Source organism: Giraffa tippelskirchi, chromosome 5, assembly GCF_054371585.1.
Source record: "Giraffa tippelskirchi isolate mGirTip1 chromosome 5, T2T-mGirTip1v1.2.pri, whole genome shotgun sequence".
NCBI classification, from domain to species: Eukaryota; Metazoa; Chordata; class Mammalia; order Artiodactyla; family Giraffidae; genus Giraffa; species Giraffa tippelskirchi.
Window position 1 is genome coordinate 120729269 of NC_137279.1, and position 20884 is coordinate 120750152.

Sequence of the window (20884 nt, forward strand, 5' to 3'; positions counted from 1 at the left end):
GAGTCGGACATGACTGAGAGACTTCACTTTCACTTTTCACTTTCATGCATTGGAGAAGGCAATGGCAACCCACTCCAGTGTTCTTGCCTGGAGAATCCCAAGGATGACAGAGCCTGGTGGGCTGCCGTCTATGGGGTCGCACAGAGTCGGACACGACTGAAGCAACGAAGGAGCAGACAGCATATTAAAAAGCAGAGCCATTACTTTGACAGCAAAGGTCCATCTAGTCAAAGCTACGATTTTTCCAGTAGTCATGTATGGGTGTGAGAGTTGGACTATAAAGAAAGCTGAGTGCCAAAGAATCGATGCTTTTGAACTGTGGTGTTGGAGAAGACTCTTGAGAGTCCCTTGGACTGCAAGGAGATCCAACCAGTCCATCCTAAAGGAAATCTCTCCTGAATATTCATCGGAGAGACTGATGCTGAAGCTGAAACTCCAATACTTTGGCCACCTGATGCGAAGAACTGACTCATTTGAAAAGACCCTGATGCTGGGAAAGATTGAAGGCAGGAGGAGAAGGGGACAACAGAGGATGAGGTGGTTGGATGGCATCACCGCCTCAAAGGACATGAGTTTGAGTAAGCTCTGGAAGTTGGTGATGGACAGGAAGACCTGGTGTGCTGCAGTCCATGGGGTCGCAAAGAGTAGGACATGACTGAGTGACTGAACTGAACAGAATTGAAGACATCTGCTGCATAGTTGTGTGACCCCAAATCTGATCAAAGAGCCAGAAACTTCCCTGATTAAGGGCTATTTTTGATTCTTTTTTTTTTTTGATCCACTTGCCTTTTTCTTTTTTCACATCTGAAGAAATAGACAGTGCAGCTTCAGTTTCTAGGAAGAAGTTATGAATAAATATATATTTGTGAAGAACTACAGAACAATATTACATAATACAGTATGTATTTTCATAATACATGTCTAGTTAGAGAAAATAAACTAAATACAAATTTTCAAATAATCATATTTGTGTATTTTCAAGCATTTTTGGTTTCAACAAACAGTAAACAACTAGTCAAGACAATTTATATAGGAAAGAATCCTGGAATGAGAGAATTAAGAAACATTTTTCTCATACAATTAGGTAATGAATTACGTAAATTTATCTGGGGCTCGATTTCCACATCTACAAAAGACATGAGTGAATTAAGTGATTAGGAAATTTCTTTCCATTTGTAAAATTCTGCAACCCTGAATCATTGTTGAATTGGTATGTTTTAAAGGAATCATGTTATACTTCCTGACAAGAAAACAAATCCCCTAAAGTTTAGTTGTAGCTTACAACCTTCCCTACACCATAAGCCTATTTTCCTTGCAAGTCTTTCTCAAAGTGAAAACTATCTTAATAAACATCACTACTGTTGTACTGCTTTCAGATCAAAAGAAATCATCATGATTTTGGGATGAAAAAGAAGTTGATGATGTAATTGTTCAGTGGTAAACACTGACTGGAAGAATTTATGACTTAAAAGATGTTTTATTTCATAACTAAGCATCTGTTGCTACGTCCTTTAGGAAGATTCCCTCAAAATTTGCAACAGGTTGGCAAATCACTTGAATCAAATTGAAGTATGAATCAGATATACAGCCCTTAACTTGTTAAATGCAGAATGCAAATACAAGTTTTAAAGACTAAATTAAACTGATTCCTTTGAAATTAATGAAACATGATTTTAATGAAATTTTCTGTCTTACCAGCAGATGTCAGTGCAACCTAATTAACTGAGTAACTTTTTTTTTTTTTTTTTAGCCGATTAAATACCTGCCAGTAAACTGAGTGAAAACAGTCTTAAAATAGCAGTTAAAAAAACCTACTGTCAATGTGTTTGATTAAGAATATCTTCCTAGGTGGAGCTATAGAGAAAAAGCCAATCCTTCAAAACTTATGAAGTTAAAATGGGCCCTTGCCTAGGTAAATCATATTATGTAAGTTATAACACATTGTTATTACCATCATAATTTATGACATTAACATTTCTCAGTGACGTATAAAAGACATGATCTTAATTAAGTACAAAATGCTAATCTGTAAAGCATAAGAATGTGTATGTGTTATTCTCTCAGTCGTGTTCAACTCTTTGTGACCCCGTGGACTGTAGCTTGCCAGGCTCCTCTGTCCATGGGATTCTCCAAGCAAGAATACCGGAGTGGGTAGCCATTCCTTTCTCTAGGGATTTTCCCAACTCAGGGGTCAAACCAGTGCAGGCAGACTCTTTACCATCTGAGCCATCAGGGAAGCTCCAAAACATAAGAATGACAGTATTTTAAAACTCACACGCCACAGACACTAGAGCCAAAGGAAACTCATTTGTCTCTGGGTGACATTTTTACAGCTCCTGAAGAAACACATTAATTCCTAATGAAACCTAAAATATGTATTGTGTGATACCATCTGTTTTCTAAAATGTAGCTTGTAGTAAAAGTTGTTAATCTAATGGCAGTAACAGCAATCTCTATGATGAACATGCATTTATGGATCTTTATAACAGTCTTCAATTTAAATACCTACATCACTCACCTTTCAGGATTCAATAGCTGTTGTTTGGGGAGGTTAGTTAATTTGCCTAATAAAGAAAAGTTATGCAGAAAGTCAAAGTGACAGACCTCAGATGATTCCAAGGCTATATTCTTTCCTTTATGCAATTCTCCACTCTTCTAAAAATGCTATTTCGTGACACTGTGTAAAAAGAGGCTTCTTGTTGCATTTTTGTCACACATGGAATTCAAGCTATATTTTGTACAAAAGATTTCTACAACAATGGTTCTGGACACTACTAGAATAAGGCTAAAATAAGGATAAAGTAAAGAAATACATGTAAAACCACTTTTATAAAGCAAAAGTCAGGTTTGTTTGCTTTTATATATAAAATAAATGTGCAGTTACCATGTGCAATTCCATGCCTGAGTATTTACCCAATAAATACGATAATATGTATTTACACAAAGACATGCATAAAACTGTTTATCACAATTTAATCATAATCATTAAAAGCAGGAAACAACTCAAATTTCCATCAGTTAGTTAAAGGGTAAATATACTGTGGTTTACCCATGAGACAGAATACTACTTAGCAATAAATGGGAACCAAACACAGATGCACCAACATGGTAGACTATCAAATCACTAAGCCAAGTGAAGGAAGACCGACCCAAGGCTACATACTATATGATTTCGTGTATACGAAAACGCAAAGACCTTCTGGAAGAGGCCAAACTGTAGAGATAGAAAACAGATCACTGGGTGCCAGAGCATGGGAGTAGCAAAGAGGTTGACTATAAAAGAGCATGAGGACAATTTAGGAGACGATGAAAATATTCTAGATCTTGATGGTGATGGTATTAATGGTACTCTGTACACTTACCAAAACTCACAAAACTACAAACTTAAAATTGGTGAATTATATGTAAGTTTTACCTCAATAAACCAGACTTTTTAAAAAATTAAAAGACATTGGGCACATACAATGTCTTAATAATTTCATAAATAATAAACTTTATGAAGAGTTGAGTCAAATAACAAGAGACAGAGAGGTTAACAACCTGAACCTTGCCTTGGAATAGTTTGCCTAGTCTGGGAATGTAGGAGAACAGAAACCAGGGTGCTAGTGTTAGCTGGCCAACCCACTTGTCCCACTTGTGTGTGATCTCAAGTGCAGATCACTGCTGCTTAGTCGCTAAGTCATGTCCGATTCTTTGTGACCCCATAGCCTGTAGTCTGGCAGGCTCCACTGTCCATGAGATTTCCCAGGCAAGAATACTGGAGTGGGTTGCCATTTCTTCCTCCAGGGAATCTTCCTGACCCAGGGATCAAACTTACATCTCCTGCTTGGAAGGAGGATTCTTTACCTCTGAGCCACCTGGAAAGCCCTGAGTAGGATTCAGTTCAGTTCACTTCAGTTCAGTTCACTCACTCAGTCGTGTCCGACTATTTGTGACTCCATGAATCACAGCACGCCAGGCCTCCCTGTCCATCACCAACTCCTGGAGTTTACTCAAACTCATATCGATCGAGTCGGTGATGTCATCCAGCCCTCTCATCCTCTGCCATCCCATTCTCCTCCTGCCCCCAATCCTTCCCAGCATTAGGGTCTTTTCCAAAGAGTCAACTCTTTGCATGAGGTGGCCAAAGTATTGGAGTTTCAGCTTCAACATCAGTCCTTCCAATGAACACCCAGGACTGATCTCCTTTAGGATGGACTGGTTGGATCTCCTTGCAGTCCAAGGGACTCTCAAGAGTCTTCTCCAACACCACAGTTCAAAAGCATCAATTCTTCGGCACTCAGCTTTCTTCAGGGTCCAACTCTCACATCTATACATGGCTACTGGAAAATCCATAGCCTTGACTAGACGGACCTTTGTTGGCAAAGTAACGTCTCTGCTTTTTAATATGCTATCTACATTGTTCATAACTTTCGTTCCAAAGAGCAAACATCTTTTAATTTCATGGCTGTAATCACCATCTGCAGTGATTTTGGAGCCCCAAAATATAAAATCTGACACTGTTTCCACTGTTTCCCCATCTATTTCCCATGAAGTGATGGGACCAGATGCCATGATCTTAGTTTTCTGAATGTTGAGTTTTAAGCCAACTTTTTCACTCTCCTCTTTCACTTTCATCAAGAGGCTCTTTAGGTCTTCTTTGCTTTCTGCCATAAGAGTGGTGTCATCTGCATATCTGAGGTTATTGATATTTCTCCCGGCAATCTTGATTCCAGCTTGTGCTTCTTCCAGCTCAGCGTTTCTCATGATGTACTCTGCATATAAGTTAAATAAGCAGGGTGACAATATACAGCCTTGACGTACTCCTTTTCCTATTTGGAACCAGTCTGTTGTTCCATGTCCAGTTCTAACTGTTGCTTCCTGACCTGCACACAGGTTTGTCAAGAGACAGGTCAGATGGTCTGGTATTCCCATCTCTTTCAGAATTTTCCACAGTTTATTGTGATCCACACAGTCAAAGGCTTTGGCATAGTCAATAAAGCAGAAATAGATGTTTTTCCGGAACTCTCTTGCTTTGTTGATGATCCATCGGATGTTGGCAATTTGATCTCTGATTCCTCTGCCTTTTCTAAAACCAGCTTGAACATCTGGAAGTTCGCGAGTCACGTATTGCTGAATCCTGGCTGAAGCCGAGTAGGATTACTTTTCTCCAAATTTCAGTTAATTTACAGTGAAAGACATTGAATTAAATAAAATTTTTAAACCTTCTTGAGCTCAAGACAAAAACAAAACAAAACAAAAAAAGGACTAGATTCACCATTCCAAAAAAATCTTCCATTTGCTGATTAAGAATGATTAGAGGAAATCTAATATATAAACTCTAAGTAGGGAAGCAGTGTTAATCAACTTTATTACTCTCCATTCCTTTGGAGAGGGAAATTATATAATTTGGCCAGCAGGAGTCATGCACTATCTATGAAAAACTGACAACTCTTCATATCGAAATGTTTTCTTAGTATTTTCCTGCTGTTTTCATCTGTAATGGTTATGAACAATTTTTCCTCTCTCTCTATATATATATACACATATCCTTAAAAGGATGGAGGATGTTTGAAATATTCAATCTTTTTCTCCTTTTTTTCTCAGCTCTAATCAAGTATGATAATTAAATTTACATATTAAAATAGAAAAGAAATCACTCTTATTTCATTATGTTTAATGTTTCAAACATTTTTGGAAAATGGAGTAACAACTTCATGAACATTATTTGCATAGTTTTGGCAAACTCAGTCTTTTAACGGCATTCTCTTTATTGTCGATGTCATCTCTTGTGTGAAGCCTTCCTCTGGGATCTCATATACCATGAAATGTTCCATGATCTATGTAAAGCAATCGCCATGTTGTCTTGTAACTGTTTATGTAAAAGGTCTATCTCTCTTCTCTTTTCACCACTCCCCAAACTAGGAGTGTACCAGTGCTGCATCTCCAAGTATGTAACATAGTACCTGGTACCCAAAAATGTTTGTTGGTGGTAAGCAAATAAGTGATTAAACACTTGAATCAATTTTGCCATTTCCAAGACAGTGGTTTTTCAATAACCTGGTGAAAAGTTAAATGACCGATAGTTAGTTGAATCAATAGAAAAGTTCAGTTCAGCTCAGTCGCTCAGTCGTGTCCAACTCTTTGCGACCCCATGAATTGCAGCACGCCAGGCCTCCCTGTCCATCACCAACTCCTGGAGTTTACTCAGACCCAGGTTCATCGAGTCAGTGATGCCATCCAACCATCTCATCCTCTGTTGTCCCCTTCTCCTCCTGCCCCCAATCCTTCCCAGCATTAGGGTCTTTTCCAATGAGTCAACTTTTCGCATGAGGTGGCCAAAGTATTGGAGTTTCAGCTTCAACATCAGTCCTTCCAATGAACACCCAGGGCTGATTTCCTTTAGGATGGACTGATTGGATCTCCTTGCAGTCCAAGGGACTCTCAAGAGTCTTCTCCAACACCACCGTTCAAATAGAAAAGTGCATAGAGGCAAATGGCTATTTTCCCTGGAGCAACATTTAGGACAATTGTGGCTTGCCGAAAAAAGGGCAGCAGCATACAGAATCCAAAAACAGGATAATGGAGCAGTAGATGGCTTCTGTGATGGACTAGCAGGAAGGCTTAACTTTTTTAAAAAAATCGAAGATGTTTTTATTGCCTCTTTAAAATACCACAACGCAGTCCATAGAACCATCTGGCATCTTGCTGTTTCTGCAGCCAGACCACTCAGATCTTATTAGTCAGCCTGATGAACTGCTCCTTTTTAAGAAACATAGATGCCATCCAAAAATTTTCTGAAATCCTTGTTTTTAACTGTGGTGGCTTCCTGAATCAAAGCACCTGAATTTGACACAAGTTCAATGACATTTCCTTCAAGAATCAGCTCACCTTCCTGGACTTGAGATACTGAACAAGCAACCCCTGGCCTCATCCGAACCCTGCAGATGTATTTTTCACCCCCAGAATTTCATCTCAACAAGAGAACCATTCTCCTGAATAACAGAGTTGATGGGGTAGTGGGCATACACCGACCTCATCTTGTAACGGAAGCCCAGTGTAACACCCTTGATCATGTTCTGTACATGACTACAGATCCTGTGAACAGTTGCCAGTTCCTTTCTGTTTCCCGACCATTTGTCAACCCGGAGCCTCTTCTTTTTCTTTCCAAAGAGACTCAGTTCTACATTGATGTGATTGAAGTCCCTCCACAGGGTGCCTCTGGCGCCCTTCACAATAACTGTCTGTCCCTTCAGAGTAACATCGACATTTTTCTGGAACGTCGACAGTCTGATTGCTGAGAAAAGTCTTCATTCTCACAGTAGATGTGGCAAAAAGCAGTCTTAACTTTTTAGTACCAAAAATTCTTTGACATCTGGGGAAGACTACAGATCCCTTCTTGGAAAAATGTTTTTAAAGAACATAAAACAAAACAAAGGAAACTAATTACATATAAACACAGTTTTCAAAATAGGCTTAAACAATTTATTAATAAGATTGAGCAGTAGGTTTGATAACTAACATAATTTCTTAAAAGTAGTGAGTGTAAATGATATTTTAAGAAATTTGTGACAACTGTAATATGATATGAAAATATATTTTTGACAGTCACAGACACTGCTAATCTTTTGTAGTTTTTGCCTACATTCATAGTTGATGAAAATGCTAAATTTCAGGCTAGTGAAATATAAAGTCATAATTTTTTTCTCCTTTTTAAATATATAGGCCCCTTAAATTCTGTTCATAAACCACCTGAAGGGGTCTATGGACCCAAGGTTAAGAACCTCTGGATAGGGCTTCCCTGGTGGCTCAGTGGTAAAGTATCCACCCCCCAATGCAGGAGATATGGGTTCAATCCCTAATTTGGGAAGATCCCACATGCTGCAGAGAAACTAAATCTGTGCACCACAACTATTGAGCTTGTGCCCTGCCCAGCATAGACAAAATAAAATAAATAAATAAAATTATATTAAACAAGAATCTCCGGATGAAAGGGAAGTTAGGGTGATGGAAAATAGGGAATTATGAGGGAAGAGGAAGCAAAAGGAGCTTCCTTCTTCAGGTAGTCTTCTCTCTTTTCCTTCAGAAAGCTCACAGTATTCACTTCCTAGACTCTCATTTGTTCTCTGCCCCATAACAGTGAGGTTTGTAGCCCTGTCCTTCCACAAAACCATTCTTTCCCAAGTCATGTCTGGTGTCCAGGCAGGACACTGACCAGAGTGTATCTCGGTCCTTACTTCATTTGATTTCTCTTTGGCTTTTGTACTGTTGACTACTCTCTTTTTAAAGCTTCTTTTCTCCTTTGGCCTCTTTCTTTTTCTCATATCTTTCTGGTTCCTTTTCAGCCTCCTATCCTACTTCATCTTATGTCTATGGATGGGTCCCTGGAGTTCTAACTACCCTATATATCTGCTCTCATTCTGCGTTCTTTCTCTGGATAGTCTTGTCAATCTAATCTACATCTTTAGCTGAAGGCTCTTTCCTGATCCTAAGTCCCTACGTTCAACTATCCACAACTCTTCTTAAATGTACCAGGGATCCCTCAGACTCAATATATCCCCCAATTAAATTTATTCTCTTCCTCTCTCTGCTTCTTCTCTTCTGTTCCCCATTTGAGTGAACGACACTGCAATCCAAATCTCCCCACATTAAAGCTCTTTTTGATTTAATCTTCCTTATCCCAAACATAAAAATAGCTGCCAAATTTTCCAGAGTATCTTGAAGACTGCTCAAGTTTGTCCCTTTTTTTCCATTCTACTATGATTGCCTTAGACATTTTAATAACTAGTAACAATTCATGTTTACACTTGGTACTCTGCCAAGTGTTTTGTATAAACTGTTTATTTAATCCTCATATCACCCCACCGGATAAAAATGATTATGCCTAAAATTACACATGAGGAAATAGAAGAAAAGGGAGAGAAGAAATTTCTCAAGTTCACAAGGTTTTTTAATGGCAGAGCCAGGATCGGCACATTGGTCTGTTGGATTCCAGAGCCATATGCCCAGCTGTTGCTCTTAGGGTCTCCAGGATTGCCCTAGTAAATTTTATTTATTATGGCACCACCTAAGTTCTCTCTCTTAGAGGCAAATCTTATTTGGCTGCCTAGGCTTTTCAGTGTTCCCAAGACCCTCCCCCATGGAGCTCAAATTCCTCAGCTAGGCTCCAAGAACTCACCCTGCTCTAGCCTCTTCTCTTGCAGCCACCCAACTTCCATTCCACATTCAGATGCTTTTCTTCCCAGGGGCTTTTCTTCCTGAGCTCCACAGGATCAGATTGCTAAGGCAGTCATAATAAAGTACCACAGACTGGGTGACTTGAACAACGGGAATACATTTTATCACAGTTTCAGAGGCTGAAAGTCAGAGATCACAGTGCTGGCAGGGCTGTTTCTTTTGAAGTCTCTCTCCTTGACTTGCAGATGGCCGTCTTCTCATTGTGTTCTCACATAATCTTCCCTCTGTGCTCATACATCCCCGGTATCTTTCTGACTGTCCACGTTTTCTCTTCTTTCTCAGACGGACGTCAGTAAGATTGGATTAATGGCTCTAACTAATGGCCTCATTTTGACTTAATTACCCCTTTAAAGGCCCTAACTCTAAATACAATCACATGTAGAGCTCCAGGGGGTATGGCATTACCAAATAAAACCCTGGGAGGACACAGTTCAGTCTACAACGCCCACCCACATAGCTCATTTTGACCCATCCTTTTCAACTCATTCTTTCATGCCACCCTCTCTGGGAAGTCTTCTCTGGCTGCCTCAGGTCTGAGTTAAACACTTCTGACATTAATTCTGTTACAATCCTTGAACTTCTTCCTGTTATACTATTCTGTATTGCAATTATTTTATTTCTCTGACATCTCCATTGGACCAAGCTCCTGGAAGGCAGGAACTGTGACTCATTTTTCATTTTTCTAGCCAAAGCCCAAAACCCAGTACCTGGATCATATGTGTATTTAATCAGTCAATTAGTTAACAATTTGATAGTTAATATTTTCCAAAAGCTTATTTTTGTCAGGTACTTTTCAAGAAATTAAGGACACAGTGGTGATCAAGACCAAAGAAAGTTCCTCCTCTCATGGAACTGACATTTAGCTAGCAGTCAATAAATAGGTGAAAATAAATGAACAGTATAATTCTGGTACTGAAAAAGAAAATAAAATGGAGTAGTTTGGTGGAGAGCAGCTTTTGTTGTTGTTGTTTAGTTGCTAAGTCATGTCCAAATTTTTACAACTCCCATTGACTGTAGCTACCTCTGCCGACAAAGGTCTGTAGAGTCAAAGCTATGGTTTTTCCAGTAGTCATGTATGGATTGTGAGAGTTGGACCATAAAGAAAGCTGAGCACTGAAGAATTGATGCTTTTGAACTGTAGTGTTGGAGAAAACTCTTGAGAGCCCCTTGGACTGCAAGGAGATCAAACCAGTCAATCCTAAAGGAAATCAGTCCTGAATATTCATTGGAAGACTGATGTTGAAGCTGAAACTCCAATTCTTTGGCCACCTGATGTGAAGAACTGACTGACTGGCAAATACCCTGATGCTGGGAAAGATTGAAGGCAGGAGGAGAAGGGGATGACAGAGGATGAGATGGTTGGATGGCATCGCCGACTTGATGGACATGAGTTTGAGCAAGCTTTGGGAGTTGGTGATGGACAGGGAAGCCTGGCATGCTATAGTCCTTGGGGTTGCAAAGAGACGAAAATGACTGAGCAACTGAACTAACTAACTGATTGGACTGTAACTTGCCAGGCTCCTCTGGCCATGGGATTTCCCAGACAAGAATACTGGAGTGGGTTGCCATTTCCTTCTCCAGGGGATCTTCCTGACCCAGGGATCAAACTTGCGTATCCTGCACTGCGGGTAGATTCTTTAGCTCTGAACCACCAGGGAAGCACTAAAAGGCAGTGTTAGGGGAATTCTTTCATCGGAGGTTCAGGGAAAGCTGGAGAAGACATTTGAGACATGGCTTGAATGATGAGATGTAACCATGTATGATCTATAAAAAGGGAGTTTCAAGCAGGAAACATCACAGGCAAAGACCCTGAGATGGGAATTAACTTGGCAAGTTTGAGGGACAGTAAGAAGTCCAGAGTGACTTTAGATCAGTGACTGATGGTGAGAGCAGAAGAAGATGATGTCAGAAGCTCGAGCTGATTTCTAAGTACAGAGGAAGCCACTGAAATATGTTGAGCCAGGGCTGGTTATGATATGATTTGTGACCTTAATAATATTCCTCTGGCTGCTGTGTGCGGTGTAGATTTTAGAAGGACAATGGTGGAGCTGGGAGTCTAGTGAAGAGAGTGCTGTCAATAAGAGAACAGTGGTGTCAGCTGGGAGTGATTTTGTACCCCCAAGCCCTCAAAGGGCATTTAGCAATGCTGGAGAGATTCACAGCTGCGGGCTGGAGTGCTACCACAATGTAGTAGGTAGAGGCCAAGGATGCTGCTAAACAGCCTTCAAAGCACAGGACAGCCTCCAAGACAAAGAATTATTCGGTCAAAATGTTAGTAGTGCTGAGACTGAAAAACTCTGATTTAGAGAGAAATGACGGTGGTTTGACCCCAGTGATAGCAATGGAGGTTGTAAGAAGTTCTTAGGCTTAGGATATATTTGGAGGTAGCTGGTAAACTATACAGGACGTGTAGACAGATCAGATGTGGGCTCTTAGGTTTGGGGCCTAAGAAACGAGGTGGGTGTTGGTAATGTTTACTGAAATGAGGAACACTAGGGGTTAGTCATTAGAGCATAGATGATATATAAAGCCATGAGACTGGGTGAACTCATTCAGGTGGATAATGTAGAGAAGGAAAGAGGCCTCAGACACTCCAGCACTGGAAATCCTCTTAGAGGAAGTGTAGCCAATGCAGGAGACAAGAATCAGGTCGTCAGAAGGCCAGAGAGTATGGGCTCCAAACTCAGAGAGGATCACCTGAGGAGCAGGAACACTTCTTCCACTAAAAAATGGGAGGAAGGTAAAGTTCATGAATGGCTTCTCAGATGTCTCAGTAGTAAAGAATTGCCTGACAGTGCAGGAGGCACAGGAGATGCACGGTTAATCCCCGGGGCCAGAAGATCCCCTGGAAGAGGAAATGGCAAGCCCCTCCAGTATTCTTGCCTGGGAAATCCCATGGACAGTGGAGCCTGGCTGACTACAGTCCATGGGGTCACAAAGAGTCAGACATGACCTAATGACTAAGCATGCACAAAGTTCATGAATAAGTGTATAGGCAGGTGAGTGGATCTGGTAACAAGGAGGGTAGCTTTAATTGCATTTATTGTTTTTATTAGACTGAGCAACTAAGCATGTACATATTGTCTTATGAACTAAGGTCTGAGTGTGAGTGTGAATGTGTGTGTAGAAGGGGGAGATATTTGAGATTTGAGAAGGGAGAATGTTATTTGATAGCAAAACTGGAGAGAGGGAGAATGAAATAAGAAATGGAAATGAGATAGAATTCTCAGAGTTTTGAGCCATTTGAGCTTTGTAGTCAAAATTTAAAATGAGTCCAGTCAGTATAATTTCTGAATTAATAATTAATTAATAACTTGTATTGAATAAATTGTCATAGTAACAGTAATATGAACACCTACCATTTCTTGACCATTTGTAATGTAGCATGCTTCAATCTTTACAGAATACTCTTATTTAATACTCTCAAATAACCCCCATGAGATAGGCAACATTATCCTGAACTAACTTCTAAGGAAACTAGAGCTCAGAGATATTAAATGATTTGTTCAAGCCCACACAGTAAGAAAGAGAATCCAAAACTGGTTCCATCAAACCAGAGCTCATATTCTTCACTAGCATTTTATATCCTTCTCAGGCTGTTGTTGTTGTTATTGCTGTTCTGTCGCTAAGTTCTGTGCAACTCTTTGTGACCCTACAGACTGTAGCCCACCAGGCTCCTCTGTTCATGGAATTCTCCAGGTAGGAATACTGGAGTGGGTAGCCATTCCTTTCTCCAGGGATCTTCCCAACCCAGGGATCAAACCCATGTCTCCTGCATTGCAGGCAGATTCTTTATCATCTGAGCCACCAGGGAAGCCCCCCTCGGGCTATGCTTAATGACAATCATTGCCCTGAGCAGGGCTTTGTCATTTCCCTACCTTTCTAAAGGCCAAAAATGCTAATAACTCCAAGAAAAAGGGTGGGAGTAAAGGGAGGCAGTGCTGAAAAAATCACCAGTTTTCTTAAAAATGCATATGATTGATGCTATGATTTACTTTGTTGTGATGTGTCTCTTTCAAGATTCTTCCTGAGACCTGTATGCAGGTCAGGAAGCAACAGTTAGAACTGGACATGGAAAAACAGACTAGTTCCAAATAGGAAAAGGAGTACCTCAAGGCTGTATATTGTCACCCTGTTTATTTAATTTCTATGCAGAGTACATCATGAGAAACGCTGGGCTGGAAGAAACACAAGCTGGAATCAAGATTGCTGGGAGAAATATCAATAACCTCAGATATGCAGATGACACCACCCTTATGGCAGAAAGTGAAGAAGACCTAAAGAGCATCTTGATGAAAGTGAAAGAGGAGAGTGAAAAAGTTGGCTTAAAGCTCAACATTCAGAAAACTAAGATCATGGCATCTGGTCCCATCACTTCATGGGAAATAGATGGGGAAACAGTGGAAACTGTGCCAGACTTTATTTTTTTGGGCTCCAAAATCACTGCAGATGGTGATTGCAGCCATGAAATTAAAAGACGCTTACGCCTTGGAAAGAAGGTTATGGCCACCCTAGATAGCATATTTAAAAGCAGAGACATTACTTTGCCAACAAACGTCCGTCTAGTCAAGGCTATGGTTTTTCCAGTGGTCATGTATGGATGTGACAGTTGGATGGTGAAGAAAGCTGAGCACCGCAGAATTGATGCTTTTGAACTGTGGTGTTGGAGAAGACTCTTGAGAGTCCCTTGGACTGCAAGGAGATCCAATCAATCCATCCTAAAAGAGATCAATCCTGGGTGTTCATTGGAAGGACTGATGTTGAAGCTGAAACTCCAATACTTTGGCCACCTCATGCGAAGAGTTGACTCATTGGAAAAGACCCTAATGCTGGGAAGGATTGGGGGCGGGAGGAGAAGGGAACGACAGAGGATGAGATGGTTGGATGGCATAACCTACTCGATGGACATGGGTTTGGGTAGACTCCGGGAGTTGGTGATGGACAGAGAGGCCTGGTGTGCTGCAATTCATGGGGTCGCAAAGAGTCAGACACGACTGAGTGACTGAACTGAACTGAACTTGAGACTTATGTAAACTCAGTGTCCTGTTTCGATGCATGGGTTCAGGAAGGCCTGTGGAGAGGAAACAAGACACCAGAGAGGGAACAGGCACAGCGTGTGATTTGTCTTCAGTCTCCAACCTCCCACGGGACAGTCTTGAGTATAAAGAGTGACTAAGGTGACTTCTACTAAGGAAACATTCCACTTTCCCCCATGCCTCCACCTTCGGTTGGAAGAAGATGTGAGAGTTGAGAAAGAGGTTATCTAAAACCTCAAGAGATTCTCTGAAGAGAATGGAGATTTTCCTTTGTAATTTGACTCCTATTGCACACCCAGCTCATCCCACATTCTCGACAGCAATGTGGTTCACTTAGAGATTTAATGCAAAATATGACTGGTCCTTTCATTCAAAACCTCCAAAGCAAAATGATGTATTGAGTTTCCCTCATTTTTAATCGCTGTCAGCCACACTCTTTATTTCCCTCCCTTCAACAATTAAAATGTTTTAGAGCTTTTATTTTTTTCTGCCAAAGGAGACGAGGATAGAAGTGGACAATTGCTAAATCTGATGAATTTCCATATAGCATTATTGATATAAATGTATATCTCATTAAACTTGGATTTATTCTCTCTCTGTTCCTGTCATATTTACCTACCACTTGCCATTAACTATGCCAATGCGGCCCTATTATTAAAAAGTTGTTTCTAAAAGACTACAACTTTTTTGATACCTTTGTTTAAATACTTATGAAAGATTAGTTAAAACTCAACATTTGTTTATTTATAGAGTGATTTATTTTTTTCTTTGAGCTTTGTTTCAACAATTTGTATATTTTGACTACATACTTTCTCACCTTGTTAGTCATGATGAAACATATTGGCTAAGATGGGGCACCCACCCTACATGACAGTGTGAGAGTTAACATCGCTCACATGTGTTATCAGGTTAAGCCCTGATGTATCCTGTTCTTCCTCTCCAGGAAAAAGTTTAGGCAATCATTTAGCATTCCACTAATATTGATTATACACCTACAGTTAGGTTCTAACTCGAAAGGATTGTCAAAAGCAGAGATAGAAGATCATGTTGTACACAGATAATCAGGTTTTTATGACCCTATTGAGGTCTGTGGCTTAAGACACTGTTATCTCTGCAGTGTTATCACCTCATTTGCTCCATTGTACCAACAGAAGAGCTGTTTCAGTTGACTTTATTTTTTCATTTTCCCCCTAAACGTTGCCTAACACAACTTGACAGTTGTGAGAGTATTTCAGTAGTGTATTAGCCATTGGATAAGATATAACTTCAAAGATGAATTCCATGTTGTATTATTTCTATTAATAGTATAATTTAAAATATACTGATGCCCTTCAGCACTATGGAATAGACGAGATACAAAGAAGGGTAAGACCTGGTCATTGTTTTCGAGGAACAGAAAGAGACAAGTACATCCAGTGTTACTGAGAGTATAATAGCTTCATCTAAAGGACAGAGTGGAAGAAAAGAAAGAAACACAAAACCTGCAGAATGTTCTGGCGTTTCTATCCTAAGATGAAGCCATTGACCTCTCACTCTCCAGCTCCCTTATGGCTAAGAGAGGTCTGTGAAGTGAAGTGAAGGTCGCTCAGTCGTGTCCGACTTTTTGTGACATCATGGACTATACAGTCCATGGAATTCTCCAGGCCAGAAATTGGAGTGGGTAGCCGGGGATTGAACCCAGGTTTCCCACATTGCAGGTGGATTCTTTAGCAACTGAGCCACAAGGGAAGCCCAAGAGAGCTCTGGAGAGAGATTATCAGCTGGTACCACCCACCACCAGAAGACTGGGCTCAGGAGTAAGACAGACCTCGTTCAAATTACATATCCATGCATCACTTAGGAAAATGTGAATTTGGCAACTTTTTTAACCTCATTGAGCCCAGATTTCTTTAGCCACAAAGTCAGGCTTATTGTAAGGTATGCAATGTTGTGAAGTGCCTAAGAGGTAAAGGTTTGCAGCCAGGCTGCCCCGATTGAGCCAAGGGACCTTGGGCAATTTATTGAATCTCTAAGATTTACAAGGAAATGATTATCCTAAACTTTTGCAAACTTTTTGTTGCTTTCATTTGTAAAATGGGGACAATAATGTCATGTATCTCTTTGGTTTGGGGGTGGATTAAATGATTAAAGTGCATAGAATAGTGAGTAGTACATTGTAACTGGTCAATAAATGTTAACTATCATTATTATTAGATCTGCCTTATAAAGCAGTTGAAAATTAAATGAAACAGTGTGTCACAATAGCTAGCACAGTTCCTAATGCCTAATACTGCCTTATTAAATTCAACAGATGAAACTAAGTGAACTAAATGTGGCTTTCTCATTTTTCTTTCATCAAGTCTGACCCTGACCTCAACAGAGTGAGCTTTCAAAAAGTTAAATCAGTCCTATCACAGTTCTAGCAGTTCTCCAGGGGTTTCCTGGTTCACTCAAAATAAAAGGCAAAGTCCTTAGAGCAATCTACAAATCCCAAAATAACCTGGTCCCACCCTGCCTCCCTGACCTCCCAGCCTCCTCCTCCAGGCCTCACTCACGTTGCCTTAGCCACAGGAAATCTGGGCTGCTCTTTGTACATGCCAAGCAGATTCTTATATCCCACCCTGGCTGTTTCCTCTCCCTGAAAGGTCCTTCTTCCCTTAGAAAACTGGCACAGCTGGCATCCTCTCATTCCTCAGGTTGTCTCCCCAGTGAGGCTATCCTTTACCCTGCTATTCCCTTGCATGTGTGCATGCTCAGTCACTTCTGTCGAGTCCAACTCTCTGCAACCCTGTGGACTGTACCCTGCCAGGCTCCTCTGTCTGTGGAATTCTCCAGGCAAGAACACTGGGGTGCCTTGCCATTTCCTTCTCTAGGGGATCTTCGCGACCCAGGGATGGAAACTTTCTTTGTCTCTTATGTCTCCTGCACTGGCAAACAGGTTCTTTACCACTAACGCCACCTGGGAAGACTTCTCAGCTTTGTATTTCTGCTTAGGACACTGTTAACAGCTGTACCATATATCTTACCTGTCTATTTATCTAGTTCTGTCTTCCTTCACTAGAAGGCAAAGTAGCCTTAACTTTGATATAAAAACTCTAAATTTGCTAGACATATCTGTTTAAATACTTATCAGTGCTTATTTACAAAAACTGACTACAATCTGGGTCTTGTGGCAAAGCTTGACAAATTTCAAATTGTTCTCATACAAAGCACGTTCTCTAAACATAACTTCAAATAAAAAGTAAACAATGAAAGATATGCAAAAAAAATTTTCATATACTTGGAAAGAAGTTAAATTGTATATTACAAATATTTATAACTAAAAATATTAAAATTATTACATATGAAAGTATGAGCGAACCAGCAAAAGTAGTTTTTTTAAAAAAATATGTAGCCTTAAATGTTTATATTAGGAAAGAATAAATGAGCTGTACTTGCAAGCTTAGAAAAAAATATTTAAGGAGGAATAAAAGTTAAAAACAAATTAATGTTTTAGAAAATAGAAAGTATAATAGGATTTACAAAGTCTTTGGTTCTTTGAAAAGACTACCAAAATACACAAACCGCTAGCAAGGTTGATAAAGAAGATTAAAGATGGCACAAATAAACAATGTTACCAATGGAAAAAGAAAATGATTTCATATTCAGGAAAATTTATAAAACGTAATTTTGATTAATTTTATGCCAACAAGTTTGAAAATTTAGAAAAAAATTTACAAACTTTTAGAAGTAGTTCAACCACCTATTAAGAACACTGACAAACAAACTGAATGTCTTCCCATAAAGGAAACATCAAATCTCAGGTAGTTTTATTGATGTGTTCTACAAAATTTGCAAAGAAAAGTTTATTTTAATCTTTTGAAATCTCTTTCAGAAAATAGAAAAAAAAGGAATATCCCTTACCATACTCTGTGGATTCAATATAATCATGATAGCAACCAGACAAGGACTGTATAAGAAAAAAAATTGCAGGCCAACTTTACTTATGAACATAAATTTAAGAATTCTAAATAAATATTAGATACATCACGATCAAGTTGGATTATCTCAAGAATTCAAGGCTGATATAACTTTAGAAGATTCTAGAATGCTATTCATCAGAAGAATAGCTTAACGGAAGTATAACCTATACATTTTTTCTCAAATATTTGGTGTTATTCCAAGGAATATTTGAAAAAACAAAAAACGGTGAGTTGTTTGGATTTAAACCTGAAGTTTCTAAGTTTCCCTGGCTCTGACTAAACTGTTCTTTTATCATCTGGCAGAATGAAGGAGTCAAAAAAGAAAGAAAATTAGACTTTCGTATCTGAGTTTTGTCCCTAAAACATCCTATTTACTAAGCCTGCCACTGGAATGGCTTTATTTTCTTATACTGTGAATTTTCCCATTCAAATTCATGCAAAGTATACAAGAAAAGTCTTATGAGGAACTAGCTTGTTACCAAGTTTGGTAAGCAGTATCTCCTCCATTCTTTTATCTTGTAATTCATAATTTTAAAATTAAAAAATTGTTAATTGTGTAGCATGACTTGTGATTGATCTTTTAATGACTAGAATAGTTCGTAATCAAATTTCTTTTGCCAGATTAAAATAGGAATAAAGTAAAGTAACATATTTATTGAACTTAACATGCTCTATAGACATCGACTTGTAAACTCCTGTGAGGTTACTGATGCTTGAAGAAGTGAAGAAACTGGCCAACATTCCCTGTTTCTAGCATAGAGTGTTATTGGAATTTAAGCAGAGTTTATTTGACTTTAGAGATCAGCTTCCATCTGCCAGACTTGGGAGGAAAAATGACATACTGAGACAGTTTTCTTGATAATTAGAGAAAATTTACAATTTCTTTCACAGTTTTTTTTGTTTTCTTTTTTACTTTGGTGCTTTTGGTATGGGAACCTTAACCAAACCATTTCTGCAATTTTTCTGGATTCTGTATTTATATATCAAAGTTTTTTATTGAGTTTTATATAGATTCTCATTTTGATAAGCTCATTACAAACTATAGTGAAGGTGGTAGGAATTTAGTTTGATATCCAAAGGCACTGGTAAGGTTTTGTACTAGAGGAAACATATTTGATTTCTATGTTTGATTTGGGAAAAGATTAAAAGGTAAGAGAATTTTTGTTTGACTTCATAGCATCTTCCAGGTTTCTATGGCTCCCTTCATTGTATTACATTCTACTCTTTTTCTCTTCACTTTTCACACTCAATGTATCATTTAAAATAGACTCAATAGCTCATGCAAAGAGTCGGACATGACTGAGCGACTTCACTTTCAATAGCTCATGCAACTCCTCTGCCTCTTTACCATGAACCCACCCTACCTGAGAATGGACAAGGAAATGGCAACCCATCCAGAATTCTTGCCTGGAAAATTCAATGGATAGAAGAGCCTGGAGGGCTGCAGTCCATGGGGTAGTAAAGAGTCGGACATGAGTGAGCACAATACCACCTGACTTCTGCCCCAAGCCTGGAAACCCTAAAAAAATCCTGCTGCTGCTGTTCTGTTCTGGCAGCTAAATTCTAAAGAAGTTTCCCAATCATACAGTCGTTCTCACTGTAAATTTATATTCTGTAAATTTGCTGAGCACTCAATACTGCTTACCAAATTGTTTCTTATTGAAGCTACAATTAGCTATCTTAGTCTTTTTGCACAAGGCCCGGTAGCTTCATTTTTCTGTTTAAGACTTCAGGGCATTTCTTCTCCACCCAGTAACAGAAAAGAATTTCCCTTTCTCTTTTTTTGGAAAATATTGAGGCAATTAGGTTATCATCAGACCCATGTTTTTAAAGATCTAGTTTGTTCACGCTTCCATCCTGGTTAGCTGCTTATATTTACTCTTGCTTTCAAAGACATAGCCCAAATACAACACCATCCATGGAAGAATGTAACTTAGTAAATACCAAAGATGTTTTCTTTCTTTTTTAGGAAGCTGTGCTATTGTTTCTAATAATTTGCATTAATCCCAGTTCTCAGTGATTCTTCAAAACTCATTTTAAATGAATTAGTTAATATGTACACAAAGCCCTTAAGTATAATACAAGCAGCTAGATTGGTGGATCTGGCTACATCCTCATTGTTTTATTTGCTATTGCTTTATACTGTTTAGAAAATATTATTTTTTAAGTGTCTGCTGGCTAATATGTTTGCTTGTAACTTTAGGCAAATGCTTAACCATTTATTATAATTGACATGATTCTTTTTATAAAATCATATTGAATAGGTCCAAAATAAATAATTCAGTGTATCTCAGTTGCTGTATCTGTTCTATTCAGCTTTATACTGGGACCTACAATGAGTTTTATCTCATGAACATCATTAAAATGGCCTTAGGTAATCACAACAATGGAAATTTCAGACATCAGAATGATTACACACACACACACACACACATCTTTTAAAAGTAAACTAAATCTATAATATAGTTTAAATTGTGAGCTGGAGTAGAGAATATATCTTGTGCTTTACTGTATGCATTAGAGGGCCTAATGTATGCCTGTGAATACAGTAGATGCTCAATACTTGGATGAATGAGTAAAAGGACCTGTGGTCATCAGTAATGCATCTAGACACTGAAGCCAGTTGCTTACACACATATCCTAGCTCCATTGCTCCACAACTGTGTGATGTTAAGCAAATGATATGCATTC

General features: G+C 39.1%; 1 pseudogene; it reads right to left on the reverse strand.

Annotated features, from left to right (window-relative positions):
• Positions 1 to 6718: 6718 nt before the first annotated feature.
• LOC145504717 (large ribosomal subunit protein uL6 pseudogene) lies at positions 6719 to 7293 on the reverse strand (annotated as a pseudogene).
• Between the last annotated feature and the right edge of the window lie 13591 nt (positions 7294 to 20884).